The 26065-nt window shown below is 35.2% G+C and overlaps 1 protein-coding gene and 1 long non-coding RNA gene across 2 annotated transcripts in view; one reads left to right on the top strand and one right to left on the bottom strand.

The window, feature by feature from the left end:
- The window catches only part of ATF7IP (activating transcription factor 7 interacting protein), a 120729-nt gene extending 114238 nt beyond the window's left edge, over positions 1-6491 (bottom strand). Inside the window, exon 1 of the mRNA XM_060658310.3 lies at positions 6355-6491. The gene's annotated coding sequence lies outside the window, so the exon portion shown is untranslated. The remainder of the gene's footprint in view (positions 1-6354) is intronic.
- A 161-nt stretch (positions 6492-6652) lies between these two features.
- LOC144616940 (uncharacterized) lies at positions 6653-21060 on the top strand. The gene is made up of 3 exons (XR_013556861.2): positions 6653-6775; positions 7367-7438; positions 18630-21060. It is a non-coding gene; the product is annotated as an uncharacterized LOC144616940 (long non-coding RNA).
- Positions 21061-26065: the final 5005 nt, after the last annotated feature.

Genomic DNA, 26065 nt, shown 5'->3' with positions numbered 1-26065 from the left:
GTGGAATAGTCATGTTCAACCTGGAAACCATATGTTAAGTCAAAGCCACCTACAAACTCTAAACAGTCTTCTTTGTTAGAGGAGAAAAACACTTATCATCCTTAAACCATCATAATAGTCTCACAAAGCAGATTAGCCTTTACTGTAATCCAATTACTCCTGACACCATCTAAAAAGAAATAAAAGAAATTTTCAAAGATAGTCTCTTTTCTCTTCCATATTTTTCACCACTTCTTCCTTTTAAGACATTTCTCTAATAAGGGTAAGAAGTCAGAAACATTCCTCAACTCCAATGCCTTAGTTGAGAATATGCTGAAGCAGTCATGTCATTCATTGTTTCACCAAACTCTTGTCCTCCTGGTTCTTAAAATGGCAGATTCTATTCTCACCTTCTAGGTTTACCTTTCTACCAACTGGAAGGCATTATCTTTGAGAATTACTGACTCAAGGAGAAATCTTTTCTGAGAATCAGAGTCAAATTTCTCATTAGAATGTAAAAGTGCCACAAAGTGCTGGAACATAATTCCCAGATACCCACCAAGACAATAATTCCCCAAAGTAGTATGTACAAACAACAAAGAAAGTGGAAAAGAACTGTACAGTAAGACATTATGACATTACTATCTCACATCAAAGGGGCCTTCTCTCCCAAATTAAAGGGTATATGCTAGTTATTCATAGTTATTAGATACAAAATAACTCAAAATATTGTTATAATATTCTGAGCAAAGAAAAACTGCAGATATGAATAAAAGAATATTTCTCACAGTCAAGTTAATAGGTCATCTACATTTCCCAGACTTTTATGTTTATGTAGATCCAATTATAAAGTCTCTCAGGAAGGTGGTATCAACTGTACCCTTAGGCCTATCACATTTTTTGGAAAGTGGCAAAGCAGATGCCAGAAGTCTTAAAGACTCAAAAATGCAAATGATCAAAATTCACAACTGAAGACATTCACATTGTACAAATAAGCACTAGTGCCCTGGTCTTCTCATTTTGCAGGCATTTAAAAAATGAAAATGCTGGCCAGCACTCATATTCTCTTCCTCCAATACAAAATGGGTTTCCACCATGTAACTTGAAGCACAAAGTTTGATTTTTTGGAATTCACTTTTCTGTCTTAAACAAACTAAAATGACAGGATAAACCACTGATTTACTCTGTAGATTTCACGACAATCTCAGAAAGAACACTGCAAAATCATTTTTAAAGTCTTGAGTTACGTAAAGAACATAACAAGGTCAAATGGATAAGAATTTCTAAAGAGAGCTTCACTAATGGATGCGTAATTTCTAGATACTCTGGGGAACTTATAGGGACTATGGCTTCCCAGAGCTACTTAATGATTTTTTGTATTCTACCATTTAAATTTTGTTAAAACATCACCTAAATTTTGTCTGTAATATGCCCCACATGTGACTTCTTTGAAAAAGTAGATTTGCCTGTGCACGAATTTTCCATATACCTCAAAACTTAGAAATCATAATAGAAGCCTTTCTAAACTAAATCTTGAGCAAGTTAAACAAAACTAAATATTCTGATTCAGAATCATTTAAGATCATCAATTATAATTAACATAATATAAATACGGATTCAGCTCTAAAAACACTAATTCCCAAATTAAATAACCTCAAAACTAAGTCTTTAAATTCTTGCTTCTAACACTTGAAACACATCTTCACTGTCAAGATGCTAGCCATCACTCCTTCCTCTTATCCATATACATTTCTCTGGTAGCCACTTCTCCTGTCCCTACTTTGCTATTTCTCACCTATCATAGTCTGAAAACTTAAGTATCATAATTTGTCAGAACTAGAAAAAGTTTTCAAGTAAGAGCAAAAGTCACATAAAAAAAGTAAAATATGCAAATCTCTGTAAGCGGTTTTGCTTGAAAAAGACCCAAAGATGAGAATTTTTCATTTAAAAAGTTAAATGAAAGCCAATAACACATGATTTCTACCTACTTCCTAGATTTATTTTCATGAAGCCAATGAACACAAATAATAGATTTAATGTACAATGAATTTTTACCAATAATTAGAGAAACATCCTTATTAGAGAATAATTTACTATTATTAAGGGACTAAAAATAAAAGTTTTTAACTTTATTATAGCATTAGGCACCATCCTGACCAGAAAAATTAGATAACTTTCCAACATTCTTCCATTAAAAATGTCTATGTAAATGAAAAATTTTGGTTTCAAATATTGAAGAATACTTTAACTGGACAACCTATTTTCCCACTTCTAACTTCATACTTGCACTATTTTCATATCACCATGTCCTAAGACAGATTAAAAATAGAAACGTAGTCCTATATCCTCTAACAACTTATCCCTATTAACATCATATCAGCATTAGGGAACAAGTTAAATAACACCTTAATGAAAAATAACAAGTGTCACAAATTTTCCCAATGTTTCTCTTAAAAAGTACATTTTGTGGAATCTGCGGGAAATATATCCCATTTATGAGAAAAAAAAACACAGTAAAAAGATGTAAACTCACCCCAATTTAAGTTTAATGCAATGCTAAACTAAACTATCACTACAACAAATAAAACAGTGCACTACTGCTACACGGATAAGACCCAGGTACGGTGGTTGTTAACCTAGCTTTAGATTTTGTATTATATATTCCTGTGAAAAGCTGATGAAAACTATAACTCTTTCCCCAGAAAAATGCACATAGGCATAATCACATAATGTTGTGCACATCAAGGAATCAATCAAAGGATCTACCAAGGAATGTTCTTACTATCTGTAGAAACTCCTGAGGCCAATGGACCAAGTTAAATATCCCCAGTAAATGAAGCAGAACTATAGCTCAAACCTGGTAACTTAAGATCAAAATTAGCAACTCAAAGCAGTAAGAAAAAAGATCACCAACGTAAGAATCTAAGAAAACTAGGTATTTGGAAAAACTGGAAACTAATAAACTCCATACAGATTAAAACACTTATTTTTTTAATCATTAAAATACATAGAAAAAATAAACAAAATAAGTGAACATTTAAGTTCATCTCACAACAGGTTATTTTCTAGGCAAAGAAGTCCTGGAAGAAATCACAAATGAGAAAAAGCAGTGCATTAGACTACAAAAAAAAAAAAAAGGAAAACTTCTGAATATATAAAATAAGCAATTTAAAAAGTAATAAACTAAAAAAAAAGCCTGCCAAAAGTATGAAAAGCAAAAGGCTTATGTCCATAAATAGCTGTTATCAATAGGAAAAACATTAACATCCACCATAGAAAAGATTAAAAAACCTCAAACAGCTAATTCACAAAAATGAGAACATTGTATACATAAACATTAAAAAATTCAACTTCACCAGATATCTATAGCTATACATCTATATCGATATCGATTTCTATATCGATATCGATTTCTATATCTATATCTATATGGTACTGTTTTTCAGCCACCAAACTGATGGTGGTATGGGAAATGCTTTTCAAAAAAATAAATTTTTATTAATTTTGTAATTACCTTAAAAGCCCTTTGAAACAATATTTGAAGCAGTAATTTCAAAGAAATCATTTCAAAGAGATGCAGTTCATAACTCATGTGTAAGGATGTTCAGTGTAGCATTATTTATAACAGAGAAATGGGCAACGAACAAATGGTCAATAAAAGAAATGCTTAGTAAGTCACAGTACATTCTTATTAGATATAACAATATTGTAGCCGCTTAAAGACATTTGAAGAATATTTCATGATTTGGGGTATTTTCTCAATAAAATATTATATACCCATTAAAAGAAATTTTTAAAAGAATGTTATACGTTGAAAGAACATTAAGTATTTTAAAAGAATAATGAAATGAGATAAATATCTACAACATAATACAAAATTAAAGAACAAGAATGAAATTATGGTCCAAATGAAAAACTGATCAATATTTATTGAACAATCAATATTTATTGACCAATTGATAAACCATGAAAAAATAACAAAAATCACCAGAACATTTATGCTGTTTATTTCTAAATGTTGCTAATTTTCAACACTTTCCAAATGTGCTACAATGAATAAGTAAAAAAGTATTTAAATATATGTATCAAATATTCAAATCATAATTTAAAGAAAAAAGACAATTTTAATGGTTTATGACTTAATCATTAAGTCTTTTTCTCTAAACTAAATTTTCTGATGTTTAAAATCTACAAAACTAAAAATGACCCCAATAATTTAATATTCATTAGTCTTAATATTATATATTCTGCATATATGTCAAAATTTTGTGGCAACATAACTAAAATTTCTAAATCAAACTAAAATTTCAAAAGATGCTTTTTATTCAAAGAATAACAAACAAAATAACAGACATTCAGACAATTCACTGGTCTTTAAGTTTATAGAAGTATACTTCCCTTTCTAACAAATAGCAAAATTGTCCTACTAATAAATATTTACATTGTACACTATGTTCCTCAGTATTTTCAAGACCTCTTACAATCTTCAGCATTAACCTAAGAGGCAATCTTTTGTATTCAAATGAAAACAAACTTTAATACACAAACCAAAATATTTTACTTTTCTGGAAGTGCAAAACGTACCACTGCCCTAAAATCAAAGTTCTTTTCTTAACCTAAAACACATACATACACACAGATACAGAAAATACAAGATAACTTTCAACTCTAAACACCTGAAATTATGTATTAGGAAGTGGAGGAGGGGTGTGCTGGGGCAATCACCCAGAAGTATAAAAAGGCAAGATATTACACAACTGCCCTCTAAATATATTTCTGTGTAGAAGAGACCAGAGGGCCAGGTTTATATGAACAGCTAATTTTCTGTTGAGAAAAGAGAGTTACCTTCCCTATCACTTCATTCTATCTCATACGTGACGTCATTTTTAAAAAATCCACCAACCAAAACTATTCCTTTCAATTACATCTACTTAATGCTAACGGTGTTTGCTTTGGGCAATAAAACCGTCCCTAACCAACCATTATAAAGCAATAGGCACTTCTTCATTTGACAGATGACTGATTTAAACTTAGTCTTATATAACCAACCAAGAAACCAATTATTGTACACACAAACCACAGGTGAAATCTATGAAAAACAGTTACAAATTTTTAGTCTAGTAAGAAAAAATTTGCACAATGGTAGAATTATATCAGATTGTATAACACTTCTCCCAGCGGTGTTATATAAGATTTAAATATAGTGACACAACCATTGTAAACTAAAATAACCAGTAGCACACCTCTAACTACCTTCTTTAAGAAACGAAAATTAGGAACACACAATTTTAAGAAATCAAACACAACTGTATTTCATACACATATACAGGGCAGTTTCTTTAAAGAATCAACTAATTTTTTCATTGATGGTTGACTTTATTTCCTCATAAAGGCCTCAGTTTAGTGAGGAGTTCTTTGCAGAATTCTTTATGAGAAAAATTTACCAAGCAAGTTTTATTTCACATATCATAACAAACCAAAGGCTAAACAAATGACCTAATTTTAAAAGTCAGAGTCACAAAAATGATCAAACTGAAGCAGTGATGGACAAGTGATCACAGACTTTAAAAATCTAAAACCCAAATGCAAGTATGATCAGAAGCACACAAACTGGTAAAATTAAAACTTCATTAACTTAGAATCAAATATTAAAAAAATAAATAACCAAGGAGATTGAGATTTCTTTTTAAACAATAGTATATAGATTCTTCCAATGCCCCTTCCCCCTCATATCTCCAAAACTCAAATTCTCGTTTGTACACATTCCCTCTTAACAGAACTGGTAAAAATAGGGTTAAAATGTATTTGCAAATATTCAGTTCAATTAAATGTACTGCCCCTGAGACCACCACTAGGTGCTGATCTTTATCTCCCCAAATATAAACTTGAACCCAGCAATACCCTAAAAGTGAAATTATAATCAAGAACCACAAGTGACAATCATTTTTACAGAAAATTAAGTTCACAGCTTCTCAGAAAATCGGAGAAATATAAAAGAGTTTAGAGGGTCGGTATAGGAATGCAACACAAGAGAAACGTTTTCCTTGAAAAATGTGGCAGTTTGAGGACAAGAAAATGAAACTCCTCAAGAATGAGGAAAATTAAATCTAGAACCCAAATGGCGTCCAACAAGAACATTAGATCTTGAAAATGAATATTGCGCTTGCGCAGCCACCGCCCCGCCAGCTGCACAACTGCAGCTAGAGCCCGACCCCGCAAGATCACGTGCTCCCATGCAGCGCCCGCCCGCAGCTCCGCAACCGCGCAGGCGCACACACAACTCCCGCAGCCGCCATAATGCGGTCTTGACTCTTCATAAATACAATAGTAATTTAAGAAAATGTGGTTATAACAGCCCCTAGGAGTCACATATACCTTTCGGGGCGGGAGATGAGGGAGGGGGAACCAAGTTCCTTCCTACAGAGCCGTTCCGCGCAACCGTCCTCAACGCGGCCGCTTCAGTATCGCGCGCTTCAGTCGCCGCGCCGCCGCTGCCGCCGCCGCCACCTCCGCAGATTCAAAAACAAACCCGCTTCTGCCTTGCACGCGCCGGGGCCGTTATGCAAATTAATGTAGGCGGGGCTCTGTGGTCGTACTATTGGCCACGCCCACGGTGCTGACAGCCAATAGGCTCACGGCTCAGCCGTTCCCCATGCAAATCTCCTGGTTTTTTATTTGAATGAGGGAAATTGGCCACGCCTCCTGCCTTGGAAAGGAGAAGGAAGTCTGAGGTGGTGGCGCTGCGCCTTTTAGTTGCAGTGTGAAGTGTGTTTTGAGTGGAGCTTCGCTTTATCCAGTGAGTAGCACTTTGTGAGCGCCCTCTATGAGCCTCAGCAAAGAAGGAAGGAAATAGGTTGGTGAGAGTTAAAGAGCTGAGAGAAACATTTTCAAAAAAGCCTTAAGTATATTTTTTCATCATTTATATTAAAAATTCACAAAGTATACTTTAAACTGTAAGTAATGAGAGAATGGCGAAAACACATCTTTTCTTTCAGTTTTGTGCCAGAGCAAGCACTTCCAATCATACCCTTTCACCAGAAGTTGTATCCCTTATATTCAGTTTTATATTGGGAACCAATCGTTAATGAAGGCCATAGGATGCAGTGAAAAAGGTGCAACTCCTTTTGTTGGGAGATCTGGGCTCACGTCCAAGTACTCCTGCCTTCTTGCCTGTTTCTTGGAACACGTGTGTTAACACGGTTTTCTCATCTCTAAAATAGTGATAATGCCTGTGATTCAAGTCGGTTAAGAGAGGTCAATGACAGGATAAATCAATGTAAAGGTGTTTTGCCAAACAAGAAGAGCCTGATAAATAGATCATAAGGTTTTGTTAACTTGTTTTGAATGTAATTTTTTGCTTAAATTGATCTACTCATTTTTTATTTAGTAATCACTGTGGTCTAGCCCGGCCTCAAGAAATCTATACTAGAGGAAACAGAAGAGTAAACAGGAAATTTTTGTAAGTAATAAGAAATTAGTGGAGGGTGGTTAATACTTATTTTTATACTGTGGGTCTTTCAACTCAGTTGAAATACTGGGTGGCTTTTAGGAGAATCGCTTAATCCAGACTTGGAAAATCAGTAATGCCTTCCTCGAAAGGTAAATTGTAACATGAGAACTGATTTAGTAGATTTTCTGCCTAAAAGCTGATATTTGTTATAAAGTAATGAGGGATCATTTAAAAGGTTCTAAGTCAGGAAATAACACATTTAGATTTGTGTGGCTTTATTGCTTAGCTTTGTAAAGTATGTAACACAGAGCATAGTACATGATTGTTCAAAAAGTTACGAATAGAGGCTCAATTATAATAAATTATGTATTATAATTTATTTAGTACATAGATGCTCAGTTATAAAATACTCAACTAATTATAAATATTAATATAGACATTAAAAGTTGCACTCTATAATAAGAAAAATGGGATTGGAATAATAAAGCCCATCAGGTTTCTTTTTGTATGTTTCCTATAAACAAATAAAAAAGAATCATGTTTATAATAATTGACTCGCAATTGTCTAGACTAATGGCAAAGGGGAAAATAATTCACCATTGACTCACTAATTGATTGATTTTAATAGATATGCTCATATTCTAGACTTGCCTCCCTAAGGCTCCAACTAGACGGTTTTATTGTATTTGAATTTCCCCAAATATATTCAACCACACATTATGTAGTCTCTTCAGACATTCCACTTGGTGGTTGATCTAACCAATCATTCATTGTTTCATTCAACAAATACAGTATTAATTATGTACTCACACACTATTCTAGCCACTAAGGATGCCCAGAGGAAATGACACTGCCACTAATGGAGAAAGAAACATATATACAGATAAACATTATGAAATAATTACTATCATGAAATTACACACTAAATATAAAAGAAATACAGAACAAGAGAACCTAAATCTTCCTCATAGAATATAGGAAAATTTCTTGCCTGTTTCCTGTAAAAAGTGTGACCTGAATAATAATGAAGAGCTTAAAGTAGCTGTCAGAATAATACAAAAGAAAAAGAATTCAAGTTAAGTAAAACAGAAATGCAAAATATTTCTCATTCCTTATGGCACTAGGCACTGGCCAGAGTGGAAGCAGACATGAAGACCTTCTACTGTGTCAGATGTTAATCATTTAGTTGTCAGATTGTGAAGAGGTCCAGCGCTTATTTAACTGGGGACTGAGGCAGACTGGATGGTAGGAGGAGTATTCAGAGGTGGGACAGCTACTTACCAATCAGTACTAAAGGATTTCCATATTTTGTCAACCATTTGGCTTTATACAAACAGACTGAATATTCTTCTAGGAAAAAAAATGCAGGAGTAAAGCAAAATCACAGAATTTCTCAGAGAAAAAAATTCCAAAAAACAAAAAAACCTAAAATAATAAACATAAATAAATGAATTTCAGTGGTAGCAATTGAGCACCAATTGAACAGAGAAAATAGAACTTTTGAAAAACAGCATAAACTTGAAAAAGGAATAGATAAAAAGGGAAATTGAAGTTTTGAAGCATATAAAATGAGACAGCGTAATGTAACAATTACGAAAAATGGCCTTTGAAAGCTTACTACCTGAACTGGAATCTTGTCTCTACTTTTTTTTTCTTTTAATGTTTATTTATTTATTTTGAGAGAGAGAGAGACAGAGAGGGAACAGTGGAGGGAGAGAAGGAGACAGAAAATCCCAAGTAGGCTCCTCACTGTTGGCACGAAGCCCGAACTGGACCTTCCCTGAGGAGAGAGATTCTTTTTGTTGACTTGATGCAGTAAAAAACTATGTTGAAGAAGTCAATATTAAAAGTTACTAAATTGGCCTATAGAATGTTGGGTAGCCTGAGAATGGGCTTCAGCCATGTAGCCATCTAGCCATGTAGCCTTGTAGCCATAAGGAAATAAATTCTATAAATAAACCAAGTGATCTTGGAAGCAGATTCTTTACCAACCAAGCATTTGGATTAAAATACATCCCAGATAATACCTTGATTGTAGCCTTGTGAGACTATGAGCAAAGGAATGTAAGTCATACCCAAAATTCTGACCCACAGAAACCAAGATAATAGATGTATAATTTTTTAAGTTACTAAATTTGTAGTAATTTGTTACTTGGCAATAGAAAACTAATACAGGAAGCCATCAAGAGGTATCTAAACCATTTTCCAAGGTACATATGTGACCTTGTGACATGAATGAAATAAGTGAATGAAAAAATAAGTGAATGAAATGGGTTCTATTAGAAGATATTTAACTGGCACTTAATAAAAAGGATAGAACCAGTACTATAATTATACCTTGGCAAGAGGAGCCAATCTTCTGGTCCCCATATCTTAGAGGCCCCTATATGTCAGAAACACACATGCACACATTTGCAAGAACGGAAGGATGCCTTTGTCACTCAGAATCTGACACTCAGCACTACCATAATGGTAACTGTGACCTTAAAACATCTGCCCTCCTAATATTACTCATGGCCTCAGGGGAATGCTTCTCCATATTTTTTGCTCTGTGTCCTCAAAACAAATGGCAGTTGTCAGAATACAATGAAGGTCAGAAGGTTGAGACATACACACAACCAGAGTATGTAAAGATTTGAGCAGCAAAATAAATTTAAAAAATTAATTTTTCCTTCCTCTCTGTTAGTACATATTCAATAGATTTTTGCTTAATAGTCATTTGCCAATAGTGTCAAGCCTCCATTTTCTTGCTTTTTTTTCATGTTCCAGTTTGTGGTTCTGTGGGCACTCAGAACTTACTGCAGTACTCCCAGAATTTGTACTTAGCTCCTGGAAAACTTTTTGAGATATCAAATAATCCATATTAATCTTATAATGCATACCACACATGTGGATGTTGATGTAATATAAATGAAACATGATATTCACTGTTAAATTAGCAACTAAATTACATTGAGTTCTAGAACTATAAATGATTTTATTTTAATAAGTATATTTCAATTCTGAAAAACCAATGGGTCAAAGATGAAATCAAAAGACAAAAAAATAACTTGAGACAAACAAAAATGGAAATACAGTATGCCAAAATTTATGTGATGTGGCAAAAGCAGTTCTAAGAGGAAAGTTCATAGCAATAAATGTCTACATCAAGAAACAAGTAAAATCTCAAACAACCTAACTTTATACCTCAAGAAACTCAAAACAGTTGAATAAATAAAGCCCAAAATTAAAAGAAGGAAGGAAATAGCAAAGGTCAGAGTGGAAATAAGTGAAATAGAGATTGAAAACACAATAGAAAAGATCAATGAAACCAAAAACTGGTTTTGAGAAGATAGACAATATTGACAAACCTTTATCTAGGCTCACTAAGAAAAAAAGAAAGGACTCAGATAATGTCAGACATGAAAGAGGAGATGTTACAACTGACACTACAGAAATACAATGTATCACAAGACACCACTATGAACAATTATACACCAAGATGTTGGAACACCTAGAAGAAATGGATAAATTCCTAGAAATATACAATCTATCAAGAATGAAGCATGAGGAAATAGAAAATCTGAACACTCTGATTACTAGTAAGAATTAATAATCAAAGACCACCTGACAACAAAAGCCCAGGACCACATAGCTTTACTGATGAATTCTACCAAACATCTACAGATGAATCAATATCAATCAATATCAAAATCTTCCAAAAAATAGGAGGGAACACTTCCAGACTCATTTTATAAGGCTAGCATTACCTTGATAACAAAACCAGAGAAAGACACCCCAAGAAAAGAAAATTAATGGGCCAATATCCCTAATGAACATAGATGCAAAAGTCTCAGCAAAATAGGGGTACCTGGGGGGCATAGTCAGTTGAGCGTCTGACTGTTGATCTTGGCCCAGGTCATGATCTCACGGTTCATGAGTTTGAGCCCCGCATCAGGCTCTGTGCTGATGGTGCAGAGCCTGCTTGGGATTTTGTCTCTCCATCTCTCTGCCCCTTCCCTACTTGTGCTCTCTCTCTCTCTCTCAAAATAAATAAATAAACTTAATAAAAATAACTTTTTTAAGTCTCAACAAAATATTAGCAAACCAAATTCAAGAATACATTAAAAAGTACATAAACCATGATCAAGTGAAATTTATTCCTGGGATGCAAGGATGGTTCAATATCTGTAAGTCAATCAATGTAATATACCACATTAGAATGGATAAAAATCATATGGTCATCTCAATAGAGGCAGAAAAAGCATTTGACAAATTCAACATCCATATATGATTAAAAAAAGAAACTCTCAGCAAAGTATGTATAGAGAAAATTTACCTCACCATAATAAAGGCCATATATGACAATCTACAGTTAACATTATCCTCAGCAGTGAACAGCTAAAAGCTTTTCTTTAAGATTGGGAACAAGGCAAAGATGCCCAGTCTTGCCACTTTTATTCAACGTAGTATTAGAAGTCCTAGCCATAACAATAAGGTAAGAAAAAGAAATAAAGTCATCCAGATCAGGAAAGAAATAAAACTGTCACTATTTGCAGATGACATAATATTATATACAGGAAACCCTGAAGACTCCTCCAAAAAACTGTTAGAATAAATGAATTCAGTAAAGCTGCAGGATAAAAAATCAATATGGAAAAATATGCTTCATTTCTATACACTAATAACAAACTATTATAATAAGAAATTTTAAAAGAATCTTATTTACAATTCCATCAAAAAGAATAAAATACCTACGAATAAATTTAACCAAGGGTGTGAGAGATTACACTGAAAACTGTAAGACATTGATGAAAAAATAGAAGATACAAATAAATGGAAAATATTCCATGTTCATGAATTAGAAAACTTGATATCATTAAAATGTCCAGACAACCCAAAGTAATCTATAAATAACTAGCTATCAAAATCCAATGGCACTTTTCATAGAAATACAACAAAAATCCTAAAATTTGTGTAGAACCATCAAAAAACCCAAATAGCCAAAACAATCTTGAGAAAGAAGAACAAAGCTGGAGACATCATGCTCCCTGATTCCAAACTATATTACAAAACTATAATAATCAAAACAATGTGATATTGACATAAAAACAGACACATAGATCAATGGAACAGAATAGAGAGCCCAGAAATACACCCATGCATGTATGGCCAACAAATTTGTAACAAAGGAGCCAAAAATACACAATGAGGAAAGGACAATCTCTTCAATAAATAGTGCTGGGAAATCAGGACAACTACATGCAACAGAATAATATTGGACCACTCTTATACCATACACAAAAATTAACTCAAAATGGATTAAAGACTTGAATGTGACACCTAAAACCATGAAACTACTAGAATAAAACATAAGCAGAAAGTTTCTTGATATCTGTCTTAGCGATGACTTTTTGGACAGGAATTTTCACACTCTTACAGGATATTCCTCCAGGAATTCAACCAGGCTTTCACAAGCAAGAGTGGGGAGAATCCTGAGAAAGATTCCTTCACTGTGCTGGGTGTGAGAGGGAAACAACAGCCACTGCTGAAACCCATCTTTTCTATTTCTTCTATGGAACAAAAAACACTTAAATTGAGGTGAAAAGGGCACCAAAAACTGTAGGCAAAAAGAATGCTCTACCCTTGAAGGAGGGGCAGGAAGAAATGCTAGGTCTAATAATTACATTTTTAGGAGAGATAGAAACACTTATGATGTCCATACCCAAAACCTAAGTTTACAGTGCCTACTTACAGCTATTACTTAATCTGAACATCATAGAATACCCTCCTTCCTTACCCACCACCTCAGGATAAAGTGATTTGATTTTTAAAATAATAGTACAATATGACTAGGACAGATACAAGAGACAGATTCTCCCTGGAGAGCAGTGCAAAGGAAGACCCATATGATCAAAATAAAAAAACACAGTAATGGAAATGAACAATGTTTAGATGAGCTCATCAGTAGACTCAACACAAGTAAGCAAGGAATCAGTAAATTTGAAGATAGGTCAATAAAAATCACCCAAACTGAAATGTAAAAAGAAAAGAACACATTAAAGGAAAGAACAGGACAGACTATCCAAGAGATGTGAGACAATATCAAATGGCCTGATACATGCATAATTAGAATCTCAGAGGAGAAGAAAAGGCAGAATATATGAATAAGTAATAGCCAAAATTTTTCCAGAATTACTGATAAACAGTTAAGTCACAGAGCCAGGAAGCTCAGAGAACACCAAGTATAATAAATACCAAAACCCCACTCTTTAAGACATATTATATTCAGACAGTAGCAAACCAAAGACAAAAATCTTAAAAGTATTCAGGGAAAAGGAAACATTACCTATAAAGAGACAAGGCTTAGAATTATAACACATGTCTCACCAAAAAAGTATGTAAACAAGAAGACAAAGTGACATCTTTCAAGTGCTGAAAGAAGAAAACTCAACCCATAAATCAATGTCAGCAAAAGTATCCTTAAAAATGAAGATGAAATAGGGGTGCCTGGCTGGCTCAGTCAGTGGAGTATGAGACTCTTGATCTGGAGTTGTGAGTTTGAGCCCTGTATTGGGTGTAGAGATTACTTTAAAAAATTTTTTATATGATTTTTAAAATGATGAAATAAAAATATTCTCAGACAAATCAAAACTGAAGGAATCCATTGCCAGTAAAACTACAAGCAATGTTACAGAATATTCTTAAAGGAGAAAAAATATCATATACATCAGAAACATAGATCAAAATAAAGAAATGAAGAGTGTCAATAATAGAATAAATGAAGATAAAATAAAATGTTTTAATTGCTGTAAAAGATAATTTAGTGTTTTAAAGCAAAAGGCCATTCTACCATTCCATTAGGACAGTTATTTTTAGATGATGAGGACATGGTAAGACTAGTGAATTTTATGAGATAAACATATCACCACACTTCATTTACTGTTAAATGAATTTTTTGGTGGGAAAAATATATTCCAAAGAATTTTGGAATACTGTATATTCCAAGGAATTTTGGAATACTATACATTCCAAGGAATTTTGGAATACTATACATTCCAAGGAATTTTGGAATACTATACATTCCAAGGAATTTTGGAATACTATACATTCCAAGGAATTTTGGAATACTATACATTCCAAGGAATTTTGGAATACTATACATTCCAAGGAATTTTGGAATACTATACATTCCAAGGAATTTTGGAATACTATACATTCCAAAGAATTTTGGAATATTATGAGTAAGGCATTCTATAAATCTACTGGTTGTGGTGGTTTGAGCTGAAGCATCATGGGCAGGAAAAGGAAATATGCTTCCAAAGTAAGTCTCTTCCAGTGAGAATGAAGTGTACCCTTCGAATGATGGAATTGATCTAATGTAATCAACCTGCTACCAAAGTTGACTTATCCTCCATGGAATGATCCTAAATCAAGGGTTCATTTTTGGTGTGTACTATTCTAGCTTTATTTCATTGCAGTGGTTTTAGTCAGTGAAGATCCATGTTGCTAAGTCCATGCATAACCTCCATTCCTGCCCACATGACCACTTTTGCTTCTGTGTAGTTGTTGCTTCTGTGGGTCCAAATCAAGTATTTGTTTCTCATCATCAAGCCTGGCAGATAGGAAGACAAGGTGGAGGTGAAGTAAAGGAGAATAAGGACAATCTAGAGCTTGCCAAGCTCTTTGTTCATCACCACATCTGACTAGGATGGCCCTCAGAGTAATGGCCAATGCTTTACTTCAGCCTTGTGAAATACATTCAAATCATAAAAAAGAGAGCTGTATTTTAAAATATTTTGGTAGGATGTTTGAGTAATACACAAGATAAAGAAAAATCCTACGAATTTTAGTTGGTTATTGGGTTAAGAGAGTGCATATGCCATGGGTGGATATTTGGCGGATAAGTGAAGGATGGAGATAAAACATGGTATATTTGAAGAAGCAAAAATCACATTGACATCAGACTTCTCCTCTGTTATATTAAATACCAACTACTTAATGAAGCAATATCATCAGAGTTTTGAGGGATAAAGGATGTGACATTAGAATCTATGTTTAAATTGTCTTTCATGTAGAAAAGTAACAAATTTATTCTTAGATACTCAAAGGTTTGGAAAATATATGACTTATCTACCCTTAAAGAAAAGCTACTATTAGCTTTAGATGTACTTACCTAAGAGATTAACCAAAATTAATACTCCAGAATTAGGAAGTTTAGGTGTTAATTTAAAAGACTTATTTAAAAGAATTGTTGAGGGGCTCCTGGGTGGCTCAGTTGGTTAAGCATCTGACTCTCAATTTCACCTCAGGTCATGATCTCACAGTTCATGAGTTTGAGCCCTGCATTGGGCTCTGTGCTGACAGTGTGGAGCCTGCTTGGGATTCCCTCTCTCTCCTTCTCTTTCTGCCCCTCCCCTGCTCTCTCTCTCTCTCTCTCTCATTCTCTTTCTTTCTCTCTCTCTCTCTCTCTCTCTCAAAATAAACAAATAAACTTAAAAAATAAATAAATAAAAGAATTTTTGATAGACCTGAGTCCCAATGAGAATTATAATAGTAATTCAAGAAGCCACATCAAATTGACATTACCACACTAATCAACTTGCAAGAATGCAAAAGTAGAGATGCCTCCTTACCACTGGAATTTAGACAAATTTTAAAAACAGTCTCATTATGAATATGATTTTCCTTTAGGATTTGGCAGAAAATGTTTCTTGATAGTAACTTCACCCTCAATAAAAGTACATACTTAATTTCAGATTTTCAATTAAATAATGAAACAATTATAACCTATATAGTCCCAGAACAACTTCATAAGAAAATACATTAAAATAATGATGTTGTTTTATTAAAATGATAGTATTTTGATTGATTTTTGTCTTTTTTTATTTGGAATTATTTTTTAGGTTGTCTTTCATAGACAGATTATAAATTTGTTAATTGCAGGGCTTCTGCTTCCAAGTGAGATGTGATTGGTCTCACAATGCCTGATCTCAAAGTCCTGCTAGAGGAATAGGTATGTTATACACACAGCAGAGAACTCCAAATATCACCCTCAAGAAGTTTGAAACCTGAGGTGAACTCAAACAAAGTGACATTGAAATCCAAATCCAACAGAGCATAATGCCTGATTGGCTCAGATTCAGTGTCTCTTATTCCAACTTCCTAACAGTGGAAAAGATATGCACTCCCTGGGACAAAATCTTTCAGTTCCCATAAGCTTTTGGATATACAATGCTCAACATACAATAAAAAAAAATACGATACATACAAATATGAAGAAAAATGTAACTTGCAATCAAGAGAAAATACAGCCATTAGAAGCAGACCCACAGAGTGACCCAGATGTTGGAATCGGCAGACAAGGACTTTTAAATTAGTATTATGAATGTGTTAAGGAAAGCACAGGAAAAGATATATGAAACAGATGAAAATATATAGAACTTAAACAATAAAGCTGTATCTATAAAAAAAGAGCAAATAGGACTGGGTCAGTTGGTAGAGTATTTGACTCTTGATTTCAGGGTTATGAGCTTAAGCCCCGTTGGGCATAGAGCTCACTAAAATAATAATAATAATGATAATAATAAAATAATAAAAAAGAGCAAATAGATATTCTGGACTTGAGAGATACAATAGCCAAAATTAAGAATTCATTGTATAGGTTTAACAGCTAACTGGACATAGGAAAAAGGATCAGTAAATTTGAAGAAAAGTCAATATATATTATCCAAACTGAAGCACAGGGAAAAGAACAAGAAAAAAGAGATGGGGGGCGCCTGGGTGGCGCAGTCGGTTAAGCGTCCGACTTCAGCCAGGTCACGATCTCACGGTCCGTGAGTTCGAGCCCCGCGTCAGGCTCTGGGCTGATGGCTCAGAGCCTGGAGCCTGTTTCCGATTCTGTGTCTCCCTCTCTCTCTGTCCCTCCCCCGTTCATGCTCTGTCTCTCTCTGTCCCAAAAATAAATAAACGTTGAAAAAAAAAAATTAAAAAAAAAAAAAAAAAGAAATGGGAAGGTGCAAGGCATAGAGAGCCATTGAGAGAATTTTGGAAACTTCTTTGCCATTTTCTCTTCAAATGTTTCTTCTGCCACATACTCTTTCTCCTCTCCTTCTGGAACACCATTAGGTTGCATGTAAGACTTTTTCACTGACTAACATTTCTTTCATTCTCTTTTTTTGTATTTTTCATTTATCTTATGCTGTTTTCTGTAGTTTCTCTGTTCCCCCAGGAATAGTTCTCTAGATAAATTCTGGAATATCAACTTCTTGCTTTGTATCCAGAAATAGAAAATTCCCTCAGCACAAAAGCATCAATAGAGGATCATTATCTACAGTAAGATACTCTATCATGTTCTTTAGATGTTGCAAAATACCTAAGATAAGAACAATAGAAAGCTGTTTTAAGCAGAAGAGTGACAAGATCAGATGTACAGTTTAATATTAATATTACTATTTGTAACACCTAATGAAATAATAAATTCAGGGATAATAATCACTGGCTGCTAAACCCATTAGCTCAGTTGTTCCCTAACTTCTTGCTTTCAGGAATGCTTCACATTTTCAAAATTATTGAGGATGAAGAGATTTTCTATAAGGGGCTTATATCTCTAAATATCATATTAGAAATTAAAACTGAGAGGAATTTAGAACAAAAATGTCACATAACCTCTGAAAATTTCTGCTATACACTTGTGAGAAAATGTAAATAATATCTATTACTATTTTGAAGTCTTTTTGGCCTTACAGACTCTCTGGAAGAATTTTGGAGATTCCCAGGGGTCATGTTTGAAAGCTATGGTATTAGCTTGGGAAACTTGATGATGAATGGGTTAGGCTAACAACATACCTGAACTCAAAATAAATCTTATCCACAGAAAAAGAAAGTCAATTATTTGATTCATGATGCAATACAATATGAAGTATGCAACAACATCTCTTGAAATGTTCTTGCCAAAGGAAAATGAACTTCAACCTAGTCAAATCTCTACATTTAACAAGTTACAGGAAATACAAGGAATAAAAGAACATGTTTGCAATTAGCAAAACCCATAATAAAAATCATAATACAAGATAAATAAAACAGCTTTTTAAACAAATAAATGGGAGGAGGAGAAAAAGGGGGGTTATGATCATATAAACCACAGAAAATCTGTGGGCTTTATGTGGATTGATCCTATTTTAAGCAAACCAGTTCTAATTTTTTCTTCAAATTGGTACAGCCACACCATCCTCCTCCGGAAGGCATCTCACTCCTGTGCATCTCCAGGGCCCTTGGGACCAGCATCCAGCAGGTCCTGGACTAGGTCTGTCTCTAAACTAGAAGGCTGGTGGCCAGACTTGTGCATGAAGAAAAAAAGCAGCAACTGGAAAGAGCTGACAGAACCCAGGGGGCAAGCCAGGCCTCAGAGGAAGAGGAAGGCAAGGGCAAGCTGAGCTGTCATGACCAGAGGGGGACTGGCAGTCTTCCTTACCAGGCACTTAAATGCTCATCGAAGAGTCACCCCATGAGCCGTGATGAGAGACATGAAAAAATGCAAGACACTGAAAATCATTCACCGTCAAATAAAACACTGCAAAGACCTGATAGTCTTGAAAATAAATATAGTGACAGCACAGGTCACAGTAATGCAAAAAATGTGCATATTCACAGAGTTCAAGAGAGAGATAGTGGGACCAATTACTCTCCACAGGATAATTCACACAACCATAGTGCTCTTCATAGTTCAAATCACATTCTTCTAATCCAAGCAATAATCCAAGCACCTTATGATTCTGAAGATAACTGGTCTGAGCATATTAGCTCTTCTGAGGAAAAATATGACTACAATGTCAAACAGAAATTTCACAGAGGAAAAACAAAAGAATGGCTTGAAATAAAAAAGAGACAAAAAGAAGCAAAGAAGATAGAAATTAATAGCTTCCCAAAAGGTAGGGATTACAGAAGGGAAATGATGCAAGCAACAGCCACTAGTGGGTTTGCCAATGGAATGGAAGACAGGCATTCCAGCGATGCCAGTAGATTGTTCCCACAGAATATTTTGCCTCAAATAAGCAGACACAATTATACAGACTACAGACTGCCAAGAGCAGAGACATACAGTAGTTCTACATCAGTATAGCACCCCATCATACCAGTGTTTCATGCAACTATTACCCCCACTCTTCCTTCTAAACCGTTTACATTATGGCTGATCACCAGCCAAATAAATCATCTGATGCTAATGGAGCATCTACTTTATCAATACTGCCTACACCCACATCTTCTGTCCCTGCACAAGAAACAGAAAGAAAAGATATGCCATGCTGAACTACAGTTTTTTGTTTTTTGTTTTTTTATGTTTATTTTTGAGAAGAGAGAGTGACAGAGCATGAGTAGGGGAGGGAAAGAGAGAGAGGGAGACACAGAATCCAAAGCAGACTCCAGGCTCTGAGCTGTCAGCACAGAGCCCGACGGGACTCGAACCCAGCAACCTTGAGATCATGACCTGAGCCAAAGTCGGATGCTTAACTGACTGAGCCACCCAGGCACCCCTGAACTATAGTTTCTGAGTTTCTGATTATATTACATTATTTTCATTTGGTTAACTAAGACACTTAATTATAAATTTTTTTTTACAGTCTTTTAGAATGTTACTGCATAGATTTAGATCTAGATTTAGCCATATTTAGCTTTTTAAAAAATGTTTTTTTTAATTAAGAAGACTCAGAACTTTTTTTCCCTTTGACACTTTGAAGTCAAGTGCTTCAGTTATAACAGTTACTAAAGATTTAAATAACTGTCAAAGCCAGATGCCTGTCTTTTATATTTGTATAAAGTAATTTTCAGTTTTTGCGATAATTGTCATGATAGTTTAGTTTAGATATTGTCTCACTTTTTTATTAATTAAAATTTAATATGAAGGGGGGGAGTTGGTGCAGCTACTATGAAAAACAGTATGGAGGTTCCTCAAAAAATTAGAAATCAAACTACCATATGATCCAGGAATTCCACTTCTAGGTATTTATACAAAGAAAACAAAAGCACTAACTCAAAAAGGCATAAGCACCCCATGTTCATTGCTACATTATTTACAGTAGCCAAGACATGGAAACAAACTGAGTATTCATTAGTGGATGAATGGATAAAGAAAATGTGTTGTGTATATACAGTGAAATATTATTCAACCTTAAAAAAGGAATGAAATTATGTGATTTGTAACAACATAGATGGACCTTGAGGGCATTATACTAAGTGAAATAAGTTACATAGAGAAAGATAAATACTGTATAATCTCACTTATATATAGTGTCTTGAAAAATCAACTTGCAGATATAAAGAAGCAGATAGATAATTGCCAGAGGTGAGGGCTAGAGGGTGGGAAAGATTGGTTAAGGGGGGGGGGGTCAAGAAGTACAAACATCCAGTTATATAATAAATAAGTCATGGGGATATAATGCATAGATAACATGGTGACTGTAGTTAATAGGACTATAAAGCCTATTTGAAAGTCTGTACGTCTCTATGGTCTTTAAAGTTCTCATCACAAGAAAAATAATTTTTGTAACTACATATAGTGACAGATGCTATCTAGACTTTTGATCATTTTGCAATATATGTGAATATTAAATTATTATGCTGTACACCTGAAAATTGTATAATGCTTATGTTAATTAAGCCTCAATTGAAAAAATAAAAATAGACATTCCATCTGAAAGAAGTGACACAGGAAAACTTGAATAGTGATTTAACATTTGTTGATACAAAGACATGATATTATGCCTGATTTTAGATAATCTGGTGGAGTAAGAAAAGGGGGGGCAATATACAAGACAAAAATGGCCATCATAATTTTTGAAGTTTGGTGATGAAATCCATGGGAGTTCATTAGACTGTTTTTCCCATTCTCCCTACTTTAGTATATGTTTAAGATTTTCCATGATACTATGTAAAAACAATCAAGATTAAGGATTTTGATAAAGTAATTATAAGACAAATATAGGAAAACAAAGAATATGTAAAAAGAGCTAAGTCAGTTTTGAAAAATAATAGCAAAGAAAGGAGACAGCCTTCCCAGATATTAAGATATACTACAAAGAGTAATAAAAACAGTGCTGTACTTACACAGGAACAGACTGGTATATCCAAAGTTCAAAATAAAGAGCCCAGAAAAAGATCCTTGTATAAAAGAGAAATTAGTGTATAATAAAGATTGCATCATGACTCAACTGGTGGAGGAAGGGTGGAGATTTAAATATATATTTTTTATCAAAATGACTCATTATAAAGATAGGAAGAGTTGAATCAGCATCTGTGTCATTACAAATACAGTATGATATCACACTTATATGTATAATCTATAAAAGAAAAACTCATAAAAACAGGGTAGAATGGTGTTTACCATAGGCTGGGGAGTGGGGAAGTGGGGTGTTGGGTAAAGGGTACAAACTTTCAGTTAGAAGATGAATAAGTTTGGGGGATGTAATGTATAGCATTTTGATTATGGTTAACAATACTCTATTATATACTTGAAAGTTGCTAAGTGTGTAGATCTTAAATGTTCTCATCACTAAAAAAAGAAATGGAAATTATGTCACATGATAGAAGTTTTAGGTAATACTATGGTGGTAATTATTTTGGAACATATAAGTGAACTGAATCAACACACTGTATACCTTAAACTTAAGCAGTTTAACTCTCGTGATAATTAAAATATTTAACTGTATAAATCAAAACTATCAGAATAAACAAATGTTGGAGAGAGACTACATGATATTGGGGGTATTGGTGGGGAGGAAAGGATTCTTAAGAACCCAAAAAGCATACGTTTTAAAAGGAAGGAATGATGGTTTTTTTAATATCAAAATTATATGACAAAAGATACTAGAAAAATAGTTAGATCCTAGGCAGATGGATAAGGCATTTATTAAAGATTACAAGTGATAAAAGATTAGTGTTTAGGCTACACAAGAAATTGGGTAAAGGATATGAACACCAAAGAAGAAATGTTCAACATCACCAGGAATCAGAAAAAATACAATTTTTTTTAAATGGGAAATCTAAATAGGCCACAATTTAGAAAACTCTAAACCCAGATGCACCAGATCCACATATGAATTCTTTTATACACTTAAGGAAGAAATAATACCAATATTACACAAAATATTTTTTCAAAACCAGGAGAGGAAGGAACACTTTAATTCATTTTGTTAGGTCGGAATAACCTTAATACCGAAATGTGCTAAAGACACTGCAAAAAATAAAAATTAAAAAATTAGGCAAATTAGAGTTAACTTGGTGGAGAAGTAGGGGGGACACTGAGCTTTCCTCATCCCTCAAAGCTGTATTGATGTCTAATTACTTGGAACACCCAGGAAATTGATCTAAGGACTGGCGGAAGGATCTCCACAGTGGAAGGAAGACAACTGGCAGGTGCAAGGTGCGTGGATGTGAATTGGAGAGAGAAAAATGGTGGTGCTGTGGAGGGGAAGGAACACTTTCCATGGAGGACAAAAGGAAGAGAGAGAGGGGTTGAGAAAGTATGGCATCGAGTTAGCACAAGAGGGAAACCTCTCTGGACCACGGACTGGGAAAAAAGATGTATTGAATGTCCCAGGTTTTTTTGCAAACAGCTTTTGGAGCTCAAACTCTGAGGTTTTGAAAGTGCCTGACTTTCTGTGGAGCAGAGCTGTGATGCAAACTCCTGGGGAGGAGGGAGCTGGACTTTGAGTGCATAGGGTGGTATAAAGATCTCCAGGGTGCGCTAGGAGAGAACAGTCCCCTTCCTGGAGTACTTTTGGAAGACGGTTTATTGCTTCCCCAAGGACAAAAGACCCTGAAGGTACCAGCCAAAGGCCTTTCAACAGCAGAGTAGAGAGGCTCTGCTCCAGAACGGGGGAGCCTATCCGTGAAGTGGCGGGTCCTTTAAGACTTTAGGTTTTGAATCCCAGCCACACGCCAAAGAAAAAAATCCAGGAGAGTTGTGGTGTAGGGCGAGCCCACTGCCCTTCCTATTCTATGAGGGCTGCCTGAACAGCAGGGGTTGAGATCGCTGTTTGGAGGATAAGAGACTGAGGTGGCACCATTATTACCCCAACACCAACATGGGGGGACTTCAGAGAGCAACACAGCAGCCCCCAAAGGAGGCAGGACCCACTTATCCCAAACCTGGCCTCCTGTGCCTGGCAACTGCTTATTTACTGGGGCAAGACTGACTCGAGCCAATTCAGCTGGCCTCTCCTCCAGACCAGCACAGACAGGCAGCACCCCCCATCCACCAACAGACAGCTCTTTTCTTTTCTTTTCTTTTCTTTTCTTTTTTCCCTTCTCCTTTTTTTCTTTTGGAATCAGGCTGATGGTTTCTTATTTGTTTTGTTTTGTTTTCCTTTTCTCTTTTTATTTGGATCAGGCATTTTCATTCTCTTTTTTTTTTTTTTTTTGCTTCTTTTTTTCTTTTCTTCTGCTTTTTTCTTTCTTTTTCCTTTCTTTGTCTTTGAAATCAGCCTTACAGGTTTTTGATTCTCTGAGTTTTTTTGTTCTCATTCCTTTTCTCTTTTTTTGGGGATCAGGCTTCTCCCCGCCCCGCTACCATTTTTTTCCAGGGTTACTTCAACAAACAAATCAAAACACACTTAAAGGTCCAAACACTCCAAGACTGCAAGCAAGGAGGAGCTCTGCAGAGGAATGACCAGTGGGAAAGAGTAGCCAAAACACAACAGAAGAGTGCATGCAGCATATACCAGAAACACTTCCTGAAGTGCCAGGCCCTACACAGTGTCTGACCCCTTTTTATTACATTTTTTAATGTTTATTTATTTTTAAGAGAGAGAGAGACAGAGCACTAGCAGGGGAGGGGCAGAGAGAGGGGGAGACAGAATCTGAAGCAGGCTCCAGGCTCTGAGCTGTCAGCACAGAGCCCGACGCTGGGCTCAAACTCACAAACTGTGAGATCATGACCTGAGTGGAAGCTGGATGCTCAACCAACTGAGCCACCCAGGCGCCCCCCCCCCCCCTTTTTAATATAGTAGTGCTGTCAGGTGCAGGAAATATAATAAGCTTTTAAAACATGCAAAGGACAGACACGTAGCCAAAATGACAAGACAGAGGAATTATCCCCAAAAGAAAGGTCAAGAAGAAATCACAGCCAGAAACTTGTTCAAAAAAACATATAGGCAATGTATCTGAACAAAATTTTAGAACAACAGTCATAGACTATGAGCTGGGCTTGAGAAAATAACAGAAGACACCAGAGAAACACTTCAGAGATCAAACACCTAAGAACTAGTCGGGATGGATTTAAAAATGCTATAACTGAGATGCAAAATAAACTGGATACAGTGACAATAAGGATTGAAGAAGTAGAGGAGAGAATAGGTGAAACAGAAGATAAAACTATGGAGAATAATGAAGCTGAAAAAAGAAGGAAAGGAAATTACTAGATCACAGAGAAAGACTTGGAGAACTAAGTGATTCCATGAAATGAAACAATATCTATATTATAGGAGTCAAGGAAGAAGAGTGGGGAAAAGGGACAGAGTTGTTTTGTTTTGTTTTTTTAACAAATTCTACCTGAGAATTTCCCTGATCTGGGGAAGGAAACAGGCATCCAAGTCCAAGAGGCACAGAGAACTCCCTACAAAATTAACAAAACAGGTCAACGCCATGACATATCATAGTGAAACTTGCAAAATAAAAGGATAAAGAGAGAATTCTGAAAGCAGCTAGGTCCTTAACCTACAAGATTAGACATAAGGTTAGTAGCAGACCTGTCTACTGAAACTTGGCTGGCCTGAAGAGAGTGGCAGGAAATATTCGATGTGCTGAATAAGAAAAATATGCAGCCAAGAATCCTTTATCCAGCAATGCTGTCATTCAGAATAGAAAGAGAAATGAAGCCTTTCTCTTATGAATAAAAACCAGGGGTGCCTGGGTGGCTCAGTCGGTTAGGCATCTGACTTCAGCTCAGGTCATGATCTCACAGTATGTGAGTTTGAGCCCCAGGTTGGGCTCTGTGCTGACAGCTCAGAGCCTGGAGCCAGCTTCAGATTCTGTGTCTCCCTCTCTCTCTGCCCCTCCCCTGCTCATGCTCTGTCTCTCTCTGTCTCAAAAACAAATAAAAACATAAAAAAAAAAAAAAACAAAGGAGTTTGTGACCACCTAACCAGCCTTGCAAGAAATTTTAATGGGGACTCTCTGAGGGGAGAATAAAAAAAGACTAAAGCAAGAAAGACTACAAAGGACCAGAGAACATCATCAGAAACAACAACTCTACAGGTAACACAATGGCACTAAATTCATATCTTTCAATAATCACTCTGAATGTAACTGGACTAGGGGTGCCTGGGTGGCTCAATTGGTTAAGCATCTGAGTTTTGCTCAGTTCATGATTTCACAGTTTGTGGGTTAGAGCCCCATGCTGAGCATTCTGCTGACAGGTCAGATCCTGGAGCCTGCTTCAGATTCTGTGTCTTTCCCTCTGCCTCTCCCCAACTCTCTCTCTCTCTCTCACTCTCTCTCAAAAATAAATAAACATTTTTAAAAAATTAATGTAAATGGACTAAATGCTCCAATCCAAAGGCATAAGGTATCAGAATGGATAAAGAAGAAAAAAATCCATCTATATGTTGCCTGCAAGAGACTCATTTTAGACCTAAAGACAACTGCAGATTGAACATTAGG

This window comes from Panthera onca, chromosome B4 (assembly GCF_046562875.1).
Source record: "Panthera onca isolate mPanOnc1 chromosome B4, mPanOnc1 haplotype 2, whole genome shotgun sequence".
NCBI lineage: Eukaryota > Metazoa > Chordata > Mammalia > Carnivora > Felidae > Panthera > Panthera onca.
This window is presented reverse-complemented; position numbering and strand designations above follow the sequence as displayed.